Genomic DNA, 13,619 nt, shown 5'->3' on the forward strand with positions numbered 1-13,619 from the left:
TGGTGTCATGGAACTTTTTTGGGAAAATGACATAAAAATAATATATAAACTTGGAAATCCTCAAATCATCAGTTGAATAAGGCAAATCCCATTTTCGTCACTTCGGACCAAATTAGGATTTTCAAGTTAAATGGAATGACCATACTACCCTTATCAATTACAAAATATGGACACCACATTTACTTGCATCAGATGAAGTCTAGTAGGAAAGAGAAAACAGAGAACATGCGCAATGCTAGATAGAAGGTAAGGAGAAGGTGCTGGTTCGAAAGTATAAGTATTATTTTGAAATCATAGGACCCTTTTCGATCATCCTCCTAGCATCACTTTGGTGTTCTATTTTTTCATTTTGATGGTTTTGGATTCTAGGTAATCAAATATTCAGAGCTAAAGTGCAGCGTTACGGAAGTCGAGGATTCTTCAAATTAGGTGTTGGTTCTTCTTTTTTTTAGGTGTAAGAACAATTAGAAATTTGAACATATGGCTTAGTTAGTATTGGACAGGGTTTGGGTTCTGGGCAAGTTTAGAAAATTTTGAAGAAGCTTGGTGATGATTCTGCAGATGGGAAGTCTAAATATGAACGGTAATAATTTGTGAACTGTGCGATTAATAGTGAAAGTGTAGTTGTAAAATGCTATATTGAAGTTGTTAATGCAAGAAGTGACTATGTTGGGTTGATTTTAAAAATTGATAAAATATTTTTGTTAGAGAACTGACAATATGATGAATTTTTTCTTTTTTGTTACAGGCTAGAATACAAAAAAACATGTAATATTAGGTTAACATGCTCAAAGAAACTTTTTAAGAATGTTGAAAGGGAAGTTAAATATAATGGTTGAAATGTGAGAGTGAAAATAATAAAAAAAGAAATAAGACTTGAAGATTTGAGATCAATAATATTAGAATAGTTTGAAATTGATGTAATGGTTATGGCATGAAAGCTTGTCATTGATTGCATATTTTTTTAAATATTATCAGCGATGCTCTGGTTTGTCGAAAATGTCATTACTGAACTTGATATTTACTTTAAATGTGTCGTTAATTACTATAAAAGTTACAATGCAAAAGTGCTCTACCTATTCACTGTAAAAATGTTGTTAATATTCAGGAGCAAGGTCCGTGGTGGACAAATGGTTGCGTCCGCCGACATGTGGGTGGCGTCTTCTCCTGCAAAAAAGAAAGGAGTTCATCAAACAAACAAAAAGCCTCTCTCTTCCAAACTTTGATTAAGGAGCGTTTAGAATAGTACGAGAAACACATGAGGAATTTTGTTTCGAGAATCATAGGTGATTCCAAACAGAGACTAATTCTTCCCTCTTTTTCTTTAATTCCCAATACTATGACAGGGAGCAGCACCCCTTATTTCTTTTGTATTGTGAAGAATATATTTTTTTTTTTCCGCTTATGATGCTCATGTATTTATATGTTATTTTTATTATTTGAGTGATTTGTCAACAATATCAATAGTTTAATATTTATATAAAAAAAATTAACCCATATTCATTAAATATACAACGCAGCTTCAAAAATGTCATCATCAGTTTTACTTTAGTATGAGCAAAGTATTCTTGGAACACTTCACACGTAAAAACTAGTAATAAATTATATCAATGCAAGAAGTCATGTGATTTATAAATACCAGCAGAGCAGAGACAGTATAAATAAAAGCAGTAAAACATTTTAATGATGAGACATAATTATATGTCACTGGTAGTGATTTTGGTTTTTTTTTTTTTTTATGTGTGGCTTGTATTATTTTTAATGTTTCATTTTCAATTCCTTCCCTATTAATAAATGTGAACAGGGAGAATGAGAGAGAAAAAATATACTAATATTTAATATTCTTCCTAATAAAGGCAAAAGTAAAATTTTTTATCTATTTAATACTCTTCTTAATATTTGAAAAATTCCTACGAGTGACAAATAGTGGTATTTTTCTATTATGAGCAAAATCTCTCAATTTTTAATGTTGAGTTAGAGTATTTTATTAGTTTTCATGTTTCTTTTTAATGCAAATCCATGATTTTCATTATGAATAATGTGAAATTTTTGTTATATGACAAAGATGGAAAAATGAAAATAAAAATCATATATTTTTTACTAGAGAAATAAAAATCACATTAAATATCAAGACAAAACTATATTTAAAAGTAACATCCGTGATGCCATGAAATTTTTTTTAGCAGGCCCTGGTTCCCTCGGATGAAGGGGACTTATTCCTAGGTTACGTGCTTATGGTTTATGAAGAGGCAAAAGTAAAACTTGGCAAATAAAAATATAATATAAAACGCACACAGAGTTACATGAAACGAAAATAATTTCTTTTTTTTTTTTTTTTGAGATGAAATAGCAAGCAAAAACTTGATAGAAGATACAGATGATATCTAAAAATTAACTTCCAGATGTCATCTTAAGAATCTATAAAACCCAGTTGACCGCAGTGACACTTGTTAGCTAAAAATAGCTCTGCGCACCCTTCCGGTACTTCCGGAATCATCAGTACTTCACAAGAGAGGGTAGCATTAAATCATGTAGTCAATATCCCTGCATTTATTAGGCTTGATTTAAGCTAGCTAGCTCACGCGATTATTCATTGATCTAAATATATAATACAAAGCCATATGCATATCTGAACATAATATCACGCAAAGAAGATACTTAAGCATGCTAAGAAACTGCATGTTCACACAAACCTCCATAATGATTTAGTACACGAGCTTGCAGTAATGAAGCAAAGCTGTAAATTACAGAATCTTCGCCATTTTCTCTCAGATTATTCTTCACCTTCAACGTCATTCCTCTCTTCCTCATCCACTGACCCAGTTCTAGCGCTAGGCCCGTAGGCCCAAGCACAAACCAAGTAGTACGCAAAGTTCACTCCACCGATCCCTGCAAGAACCCAGAAATACCAATCGTAATGCCCCTTGTTCAGATTGCTGCTAACCCAACTGTGTCTTCCTCCTCTTGAAGTAACCCCGTCCACAATGCTTAAGATCAATGAAGCCATCAGATTTCCCATTCCCATTCCCAAACTGTACAGAGACGACCCAATGCTCGACATCGTCCTGGGAAACTCCGAGTAGTAAAACTCTGATTGTCCTATCACATTGAACGCTTCTGCTATCCCCACCAATGCAAGATGAACAAGAAGCCACATTGCCGACATGTCCACAACCCCTTTTGGGTTATCTGCAAACCCTTGTCGAATCGCTGCGGTTCTCCGTTTCTTTCGATTATAGCAGAGGCTATGAGGTCGAGGATTCCGAAGAACAGCCCTATTCCCATTCTGGCCTTGGCGCTGATTTGGACTGGTTTTCTTGCGATTTTTGAAGCTAGTGGCATGATGACGCGGTCGTAGATGCCGACCGTGATGAAGAGGAAGAGCATGGTGAAGGCGTTGAAGGAACCTGGGGGGATTTGGAAGTTCGAGGTTATGTGTCGGTCCATGGTCTTGGCTTGGAGGACACGGAACGAGGTTTGAGTGCTGATCACTGTCATTATGATGTTTGTAGACCATAAAGGAAGAACCTTTATGATGGCTTTTAGTTCTTCTACTTGCTCTGTTGTGCAGAGACTCCATGGATTTGAAGTTGTGCCATCGGGGGTTATATCTTGCTCTGGGTTTTTGATTATGCAGGCTCTGTTCAAAAACCTATAACAACACACAACAAAGACTCATCACACTTCGGGCTTATCATAAAGTTTAACTATGAAACAAAATTAAGTTGTTTCCTTTGTTTTCACATTGCTGGTTTAGCATAACAGTTCCAAAATTCTTTTTTTTTTTTTCTATTGATTCCTCAATTCTAAGGCATATTTCACTTTAGTCTTCAAAATTTTTAAATATTAGCGATAACAATAGCATTGCTCTTTGTCTCTTCCATCAAGTTAATTGGAAATGTCAAAATAATGTGCTAGGATTCTCAATTGTTGCTTGCAAGCAATAACAGGTTTTGGTGTTATTTTCAAATCATATATAAATAATACTCTGCATTAAATATGAACTGTTTATAACATTTTTCTAAACGAGGCAAGACGCATGATGAAATCAATTTTTTAATTGTAAACTTACAAAATATTATTAAAAATAAAATAGATTTAACAATTCAAGGACTCAGTTATTAATGTACTCCTCAAAGTACATTGTTGTGAACAAAACCTTGGATAAACAAAAAGTCAAATTTCTTAAGCACAAATTAATGAAAAAGTGAAAACCGTTCAAATCATTCAAAATGAACTGCATTTCACCCTATAAATATGAAATTTGTTATGATAGAGATGATGGAATTTGAACCTTAATTTATTAGTAGGAACAAGGAGATCTGAGCCTTTGTTATGATGGTACTTTCCGGCAGAGTTATGAGGAGGAAAAGGAAGCTTTCTGTTCTTAAAGGCAACAACAATGACCCGGGCAAATCCAGTGAACATGCTGGAGTGTGGTTTGTGCTTGACATAGAGAGGAGAAGCAAGCAAGAAGGAGACAATGGACACGACCATAAGGCCTGGGGGAATCCCAAAACCCACTTTCCATCCGAGGTGGTCTTGGGCATAGACCACTGCTGTCAAAGCAAGCAAGCAAGCAAAAGCTTGAGAAGCAATGTACCAGCTGATAAAGGTCTCTAACACTTTCTGGTTATTAGGGTTAGCTTTGTTGTCGAACTGATCTGCCCCAAATGCTAGTGAACATGAGAGGCCACCAGCTCCAATGGAGGTCAGACCAAGGCTGCTCACTAGGAATGCCATTTGGGATGATGTTGCTGATTGGCCTGGCTTTGGCCTTAACGATGAGATCATTGATGTTATCCACAACAATATCATCCCCTGTAACCCAAGCATAAGAAAAATTGTAACTTCACTTTAAAAATTAGATCTTGGATTTATAATTTGCATGAAGTTTACTATGGTTGCTTATGGATTTCATATTATAAAAAGAGACCACTTTGATATCAAGAAAAGATAAATCAGTCTTAAAAATGCAGGATACTTTAATGTATAAAATTAAACAAGCAAATTTTCATGAGATCTTAGGAATGATTCCATGAGACAAAAGCAAAGAATTAAAACAGTCCCCCCTAATTGGCCTTTTCTTCACTTATAAAATCGAATAATATAGTGCATGTGGTCATGTATAGAATGGTATAAAATCAATATATATAATGGATATAAAGATGAGGCGTGATCCCTTTGTTGTCTAGTAGTATTTGATCCAATTCCAACCCTTTACTCAATTTAGGTTAGACCTAGGTTGGGTAATACAAGTATAGGTTAGCTCAAATAGTAAGATGAAATGATTAATATAAAAGATGGAATCTGAGTTGCATATATAATTAGATACTTTGAGTCAGTCACGCTATAATTACATGAACATGGACGGTGAAGACTAAAGATGTACAGTAAAATATACAAATCCTTGAAATCGGTGATGTTCTGGCCAAACTGCTTTGAATCCTACACATATTATATATTCTTTCTCGAAGGGAGCGACTAGAAAGTTAGACTTTTGATCTTGTTGAGATATAACTAAGCATATAATATAAAAGGAAGAGTAAAGAAGATAAAGACGGTAATGATGAAATTTAAAAGGGAGAGAGATTAGGGAGAGAGATTAATAAGAGTGCCGTACGGACCAGGAAAGAGAAGAAGGAACCAAAGGCAATGGAGAAGAAGCGACCAATAAAAGAATCAGCAACGAAAGCACCAAACAAAGGAGCTAAGTTTGAAGCAGCAAACCAGAAGAAGATGGTATTTGCAGCTCTGGGGACTTCAAGGTTGTAGGTCTGTGTCAGATATAAGACCATGTTTGGCATCAGACCCACCATGGCCACCTTCGCTAATGTTTCATTTGCTGCATGCGTTTTCAATATCTCCATCTCCATCAGTTAACATCTATATATTCATATTCATGTGTGCGCGTGTGTGTGTAAATATCTTCCCAACAAATTAAACCAGAAGGAGAAATTAAAGATTAAGTACCGATAATGAAAGGCATAGTAATGAGGCCTCCCCTTCGCCTTCCAACTGAAGAACTTGCCTCCATTTCTTTGTCCACGATCCCTCACTTCCCTTTGGCCTCTTGCTTCAGCGGAAACTGTGTGTGAGAGAGAGAGAGAGTGAGAGAGTTTTAAATACAAAATCTTGGTGTACTTGTGACCAGTGCTGATCTTATAGGCTATGGCCTATTTAATCTGCATAGGGGAAGACCTATAGCATTACTATATTCCTTCTTGGTTATTACTCCTCTGGTACTTAATATAGGATCCATTTAACTAATTTGATTAGATTAAGCAAGTTAGGTAAGTTAGTTAATTATAAGAAAAGTGACACATTTTTCCTAAAACACCATAATCATTTTTTTATACCCCATCTCCCTCTTCTATTTGATTATGGTTGAAGGAGTATCTATAGGGGTAATTTAGAGAAAATTGATAAATATGAGAAATGGGTCTTATATTTAGGACCAAAACCAACTCAAGAATTAGATCCTATATTAAAGACCGGAGGAGTATTATTTTACGTCCTTGCTTAGATTTAGATTTCACTCAACTACTCTGTGTATATATTTCTCGGGATGTATTGTTACTGAAAAATTTAGACTCAGTTTTTCTTCATTTTATTGTTTGTAAGTTATATAAACTTTCTTTTAATTTCTTATACTGTGTGGTTTTTAATAAAAACAATTATTTAACTATTTTATTCATATTGAAGATTGCTTTACGTTCTTACTTAGGTTATCATCTTTTAAGTTGATTTTATAATCATATTGACAATAGTGTAAGTGGAGTTCAATTTTTTAACAGAAAGTTGATCGGGATAAAAGGTTTTTATTCATATGATATATCAAATTTTGAATATAATGAGTCAAACCACGTTCAAAAATCATAGGATAATTAACTCTTTTCTCGTTTATATATGAAAAGTAGGTAGTAAATCAGGTTAAAAAAATGATGAACACATTAATATGTGTGCTCCTTATTTTTTGTAAGGCTAACTTAACATGTTCACAGGCTTCTACTGGTTGACTTTACTGGAGTATAGAAATCTGTGATAAATCAAACTAAGCGTAATAAAACAAATAAGCACAAATTGTTAATAAAATTAAGGGTAAAATAGCATCCACCATCCTATTATTTTACAATAGCATTTAGCACTATACTTTTATTTATGACATATTTAGCACGTCATTGCCATTTTCTTTATCCATCTGGTATTCCGTAGTGTTATTTTTCATTTACATCCAATATCATTGTCTCATTTATGGATGCACTATAAATAAGTTTAGGATGCTATAAATACTTTTAAAAAAATAAAATAAGGGTATTGAATGCATTATACTATAAATAAAATTAGACTGTTGGATCCAATTTGAAAATAGCACTATGATATTGGATGCTATTTCATGACAAAATTTTCTCTAAAGTCTAAATATACTGTATGCTTTTCACAATGTAATTAACTTGATTTGGCTATATCCTTCATCAAGCAAATTTACCAAATAATATATTGAGGGCTGTATGTACTATTTGTCGATAATTAATAGATCATGGAATCAAGTTGACATTTTTAAAATCGAGATGAAAATGGAGTAATGATTTATCTTTAAAATAAGAAAAGAAAAGAAAAGTCATGCACTAGAGACGTGGAGCACCTCTCATCCATTAATACAAATCTTAGTACTATACAATATTAAACAAAAAAAATTAATATTTTTTATAATACTCTATATGAGAAAAACTAATACTCCCTCCTATTTTAAATGTAAAACTAAATAAAATGATTTATTTTAATTCTAGATATAAAATCTTAATTTTTTTTGAATTTATAATTTTCTTTATAAACTCAATTAATTACAAATATTAAGAGGTGTTCTATTAAAAGAATAGTTTTAATATAAATCATCAAAAGGTGTATAAATAATTTTTATAAATAACAAATTCAAATATTTTTTTATTTTTATAAATTAATTATTTAATTTTTACATTTAAAATTGAAGAAAGTATCATGCTATCTAAGATCATGCAATAATAGCTCGAGATGGTGCTCGCCTCCCAGAAAAATGGCATTATATTATGTGAGCAAGTGCTTTGTTTCATGGCTTGCACAAAAGAAAAGGCTTTGCTCTGTGGATACACAAATTAAAGGAGATTATTTTGGACAGAAGCTTTTAATGTGGGAGTGCCAAATAAGGAGGAACAGCCAATGGTTTGATAAAAATATGGTTTGGTCTAAGATTTCTAAATCAATTATTGAGAGGGGGAAAGTAATATATTGAAGACCGTACGAGGAAAGAGTTGGGATCATGTGCTTTTTTGTTCCTTATTATTCACACGTCAACGTTCAAATAACATTGTTAATTTGTTAATTTTTGTTAGCATATGACCCGTCCCCACCACACCCGCTCACCCCTTATTAAAGCTATCTGTTCATAATTTTGATTCCTACTATAATGCTCACTTTCATATCTAATATAAGAACTAGTTAAGGACTAAGTTTGATCTTAAATATAAAATCTCAATATATCTTATCTATTATGATTATCACTTTTTAAACCAATTTATCTAATGTAAAAAAAACACACACACACACATAATGTTATGCAAGGATATTTTAAGGTGTCTATGTTACATTTATTATAATTAATTAATTAATTTGGTTTTCTTTCGGTCTCTAATATCAAAGCTGGTTGAGAATTGAATTCGTTCTAAACATAAGACCTTAGTCCACTCAGAAATATGTATTTTAAAGAGATCATATTTTATATTTATTACTATTACTAATTATAAGATTTTGTTTATAGTTTATGAACGAGGTCTTATAATTAGGACTGGAGGTAGTATAACTAATTAATTTATGTAACTTTTTTTAATACATTCAAATTAATTAAGCAGCTTTTATTCAATGAGCAGAGGGAGTATTAAATAATTGAATTTCCTTTTTCTCGGATTATACTGCACATTCCCACCCTATGCATCATCCCGTTTTATTAGCCAGATCCATGGACAAGGACAACTCAGGTTTCCGATGTTGCCATAATGTTTGGAGGTGTTACTAATAAGAAATTAGAGAAAATAATATTTTTGAGCAAAATTAGTGAAAATAAAATTATTCTTATTTAGATGCACGTTGACATAATTTATTATGAAGTTTTATTTATGCGAAGCAAACAATTACTACTTTCTGATGAACTTGTCTTTGAGAGCCCATGAATGAAAAAAATAAACACAGCCCAGATCCTTTATCATTGAAAATTAACACTATAAAAATAGGATTAAAGGGTTTGTGTTGTCTAAATTTGAGATGCTGTTGATATAATTAAATTTTGTTTATTTGGTGAAAGTTTATAGCTATAATTAATTTAGATGACAGGTAAATTAAGTCCTCTCCTTCTATCATTATATCTTTCATAAATAGGCTTTTTTAACCGTAAAAAATGTGTTCATCTCCAGCACTGAAATTTCATTACATGCCACAATCAAGATTATTGACATGTAAGTGAAACTATTAATAAGTCATTAGCAGTGCAATATATATATATATATATATATAGATGAAGCCTATTCACATCTCTAACTATAAGGTCTGGTTTAGTACAAAGTATTGAAAATAAGAGATAAGGATTGATATTGAGATTAAGAAACCTTGAAAAGTGTTTTGTATGAGTAATTTTTTGTTATATGGAATTAGTAATTTTATGTAGGTGGGATGGGAGAATATTACCTCTCTCTATGGTATTGTCCAATCTCACATATATAGATTTGCTTAATCTCAAATAACAAGTAGTTATTCATGCTAAACACTCTTTTAATATATTTTTTTAATCACAATCCCTATCTTTGCATTTCATTTTCAGTGTTTCGTACCGAACGGCATGTAGATTTCCAAGGGAAAGGAAACAATCATGGCTATTATTTAATCTCTGGTTCATTAAACAAGAAACTTTTGGAACTTCTCAACATGTCCATCAATCCTCTCCTATTTGTCCTTTTCATCGTTATCCCCCTTTTTTGATTCAGTAAACTCTTCCTCCATTGAAGCAATTTCTTCATGTTCTGTGGGTAATTCATCAGAAGTTGGTCCATAAACCCAACTACAAAACAGGTAATACAGCATATTAACACCACCCATTGTGACAAGAATCCAATAATACCTGTCATAACGACCCCTATTTATATTATTTGAGACCCAGCTTTGTTTTCCCCCTCTTGATGTTATGTCATCCAGAGTGCTGAACACCATGGTGGCCAGCAAGTTCCCACCTACCCTTCCCAGCCCGAACAGCGATGAGGCAATGCTTTTGGGAAACTCCAAGTAATAGAACTCTTGCTGGCCTATTGCATTAAATGCTTCTGCTATGCCTGCAAGGCAAAGTTGAGGGAAAAGCCACACAATGGGCATGTCAAGAACTGCATGAACATCATTAATATGTCCCTCCTCAATAGCTTTTCTTCGCCTTATAGTTTCCACAAATGCTGCAATTCTTTTTTGCACCAATCCTAACTGGTTTGCCTCTGATCTTTGATGCTAGAGGAAGGAGGTAGATACCCACCCACAAAAATATTGTAAATATCATGATTACAGTTAATGAGCCTGCTCGAATTTCAAAGCTTGATGTGATATGTCTGTTCAAGGATTTGGCTTGGAGCAACGGAAATGAGCCTTGGCTAGCATTAACCGGCATCAGTATCCCAGTAGACCACAGTGGAATCACTTTCATGATAGCTTTTAGTTCTTCCACTTCCCGTGCAGTACAGAGACTCCATGGATTTATGGCTGAACCATCTGGGGCTATATCTTTTTCTGGATCTTTAATCAAGCAAGCCTTATTCAGAAACCTGTACAAATAAAGGTGTCACCTAATGTTGCACATTGATTCATGAAGAATGGTATTAAAATACATAGATTCCCATGTTGACTAGTTGAAGAATGAATTAAAGATATATAATCTGAAGGTAAGTCCTATTGAAATGGCCAAAGCTATTTTGATAGAAAGACAAGCCTAATATCTACTTAATTCTCTAAAGTCTAATAAATAGGAGTTTTGACATGACCTGAGTTTATCATCTGAGCCTTCCTTATGATGATATCTTCCAGGTGAGTTCACGGGTGGAAGCTGTAATTTTTCTGTTCTTATACCACGCGACAACGACACGTGAGAAGCTAGTGATCAAGGTAGCCGTTGGTTTCCGCTTTATGTAAAGTGAAGAAGCAAGGAAGAACAAGAAGGTTGATAAGAACATCAGTGCAGCAGGAACTCCAAAACCCAGTTTCCAGCAAAAATGGTCTTGGACATAAACTATTGCAGTGAAGGCAGTTATGACAGCAGCAGTTGTTGAAGCATAGTACCAGCTGAAGAATATTTCTAAGACTTTTTTGTTCACTTGATCTGCACCAAATGCCAACGAGAACCGAGCCCACCGATTCCAATGTTCATGAGAGCAAAGCAAGAGAGTAAGAGAATTAATTGCCCTAATGTTGCTGAGCCACAGATTTCTGTTGCTTGGTTGCAAGGTAGAGGCCTTGCCTGTGGTGTCATGGCTGTGAGCCATAATAGTGTTATCCCCTGACATTAAAGAAAACAACATTACTTTCAGCAGATTTTGAATGTCAATTCACCCAATGGGTAGTTTAAAATTAATCTGCAGTTAGATGAAATATTCAACTTAAATGAGGCTATATTAGTGCATCAAGCCCAAAACTTTGTTCTTGTAGGCCTTATTCTCTATTAAACCACATGTAAAATCTCAAACTTTATCTATATGTTATTTAGGAAGTTAACATTTTGGACGATATAAAGTTGGGTCGCATTTGCTTCAACTCTTTAGGATTCTGGGAACAATCTGTCCCATAATAATCATCATGTATCCCAATATAAGCATACTTTTTAAGATTTCATTCTAATGTAACACTTGGTGAACCATAAGCTTGGGTCTTTCCTGTAGTAATCAGTGAATCATCATTCCCACTTCTCCATCACTTCATTGTCCTTCTCCCATGAAAAGTTATGTATGGTTATTACTGCTTCTGGTTTTTAATATAAGACTTTGTTTGATCTTTATTTTGGTCCAAAATAAAAGATGTCATTTGACTTTTATTTTGGTTCTAAATATAGGGCCCTAATCTACTTTGTCTCTCATATTTATTTTTTTTTCAAGATAATCCTTCAAATAATGGTAGTTCTCACCAATAAACTTGATTAACAAGGATATTTTAAGAAAAATAACACCTATTTATTATAGACAACTAACTTAACTTATTTCCTTAATCTGCTCAAATTAGTCAACTAGCTCTTATATTTAGGACCAGAGGTAGTATCATTTTAGTCTATTTTATTCTCTATCATCCCAGCTCATTTCATTCCTAATCTTTCCAACTGACAAACAGGACCTTAGAGTGGAGTTTCACAGATTGTTTATCGTTAGAAAATTGACTCGTTGAAGTTACTAGTACAAACTGAGATCCTTCAAATATGATAGACTCGGTCAAAATATCTCTACGGTCAACAAATTAATAAAGTATTAATAGTGTATTGTGATAATTAATCGATATTCATTTTGCAGTAGTCAAATCAATCTGCTAATCTGCTATATATTTAGCAAGATTCATCACTTCCTTACTATGCATTGCAATAATTAGAAAGCGAAAGAGCAAGATACCCTTGTAAACTGGAAGTTTGCTTTTTCCTTAAAGTGAAAAAGAAGGTAAAAGGGAATAATGCCAGGAAAGTGAAGACAGAACCTAAGCCAACAGCGAGGAACCGACCCAGATAAGAATCACCGAGAAAACCACCGACCAAAGGAGTGTAAATTTCCAACAGCAGAGGATAATCCATGCATACAAATGTTGATAGAGAAGACTGTGACATTTTTTTTGAATCTTATAAGCACCCAAAGGTTTCACAAATTCCGTTGTGTTTGTTTCTAGATGCATATGCTGTTCTTCTGTTTATCAAATCTCTCTACTGTGTGACGTACACATACATAAAGATCTTCCATTTACTCCATTCTTCATTTCATTTTAGATTTAGATTCTTGAAATGGTTCTCAATCTTGCTCCATTCTTCTTTTTGTTCCTGCTATGTCCAAACTTTTGCTTCTCCCTTCTGATCTATGGAGAGATGCTTTGCCCAAAAATTTGCAGCATGCGTCAGACCAAACTTTAATTTCTGCCAGCAGCTAATCACTTTGTCACTTTTAGGCTGCATTCACGTTAAAAAAAAAAAAAACAGAGAGAGAGAGAATTATAATTAGATCCCAAGTAAGAAAAATAATTAAAAACAAGTCCTAGAGGTTGTTATTCTCACTATAAGACTTGTCATAATAAGCTGTTGACGTTGTTATTAAGACTTTTTGGTAATTATTTTTTTTCTGTGAAACTTGATTGTAATTCTCCTTAAAAAGAACCAGGTTGACTTTCTTCAAAAGCTGACCATTCTTTTGGATAAGAATAATGTAAAATAAAGTTCACAAGTTACTTCTGGCCCCAAAAAAAAAAAGGTTCACAAGTTACTTGGTGCCTACTTAGAATATACTGGCAGTTGTGTAAATAGACCCGGTTTGACCCAGTCCGATCAAGTCTAAAACAACCAGATGAGGCAATTAGACTCACCGAACCCGACTAAGGGA

At 33.6% G+C, this 13,619-nt stretch overlaps 2 pseudogenes; both read right to left on the minus strand.

Annotated features, from left to right (window-relative positions):
* Nucleotides 1-2,773: 2,773 nt before the first annotated feature.
* Nucleotides 2,774-6,037, minus strand: LOC114745160 (protein NRT1/ PTR FAMILY 1.2-like; annotated as a pseudogene).
* A 3,932-nt stretch (nt 6,038-9,969) lies between these two features.
* LOC114745164 (protein NRT1/ PTR FAMILY 1.2-like) lies at nt 9,970-12,826 on the minus strand (annotated as a pseudogene).
* Between the last annotated feature and the right edge of the window lie 793 nt (nt 12,827-13,619).

Source organism: Neltuma alba, unplaced genomic scaffold (assembly GCF_004799145.2).
Source record: "Neltuma alba isolate B1F8T4 unplaced genomic scaffold, ASM479914v2 tig00000769_pilon, whole genome shotgun sequence".
Classification (NCBI taxonomy): domain Eukaryota; kingdom Viridiplantae; phylum Streptophyta; class Magnoliopsida; order Fabales; family Fabaceae; genus Neltuma; species Neltuma alba.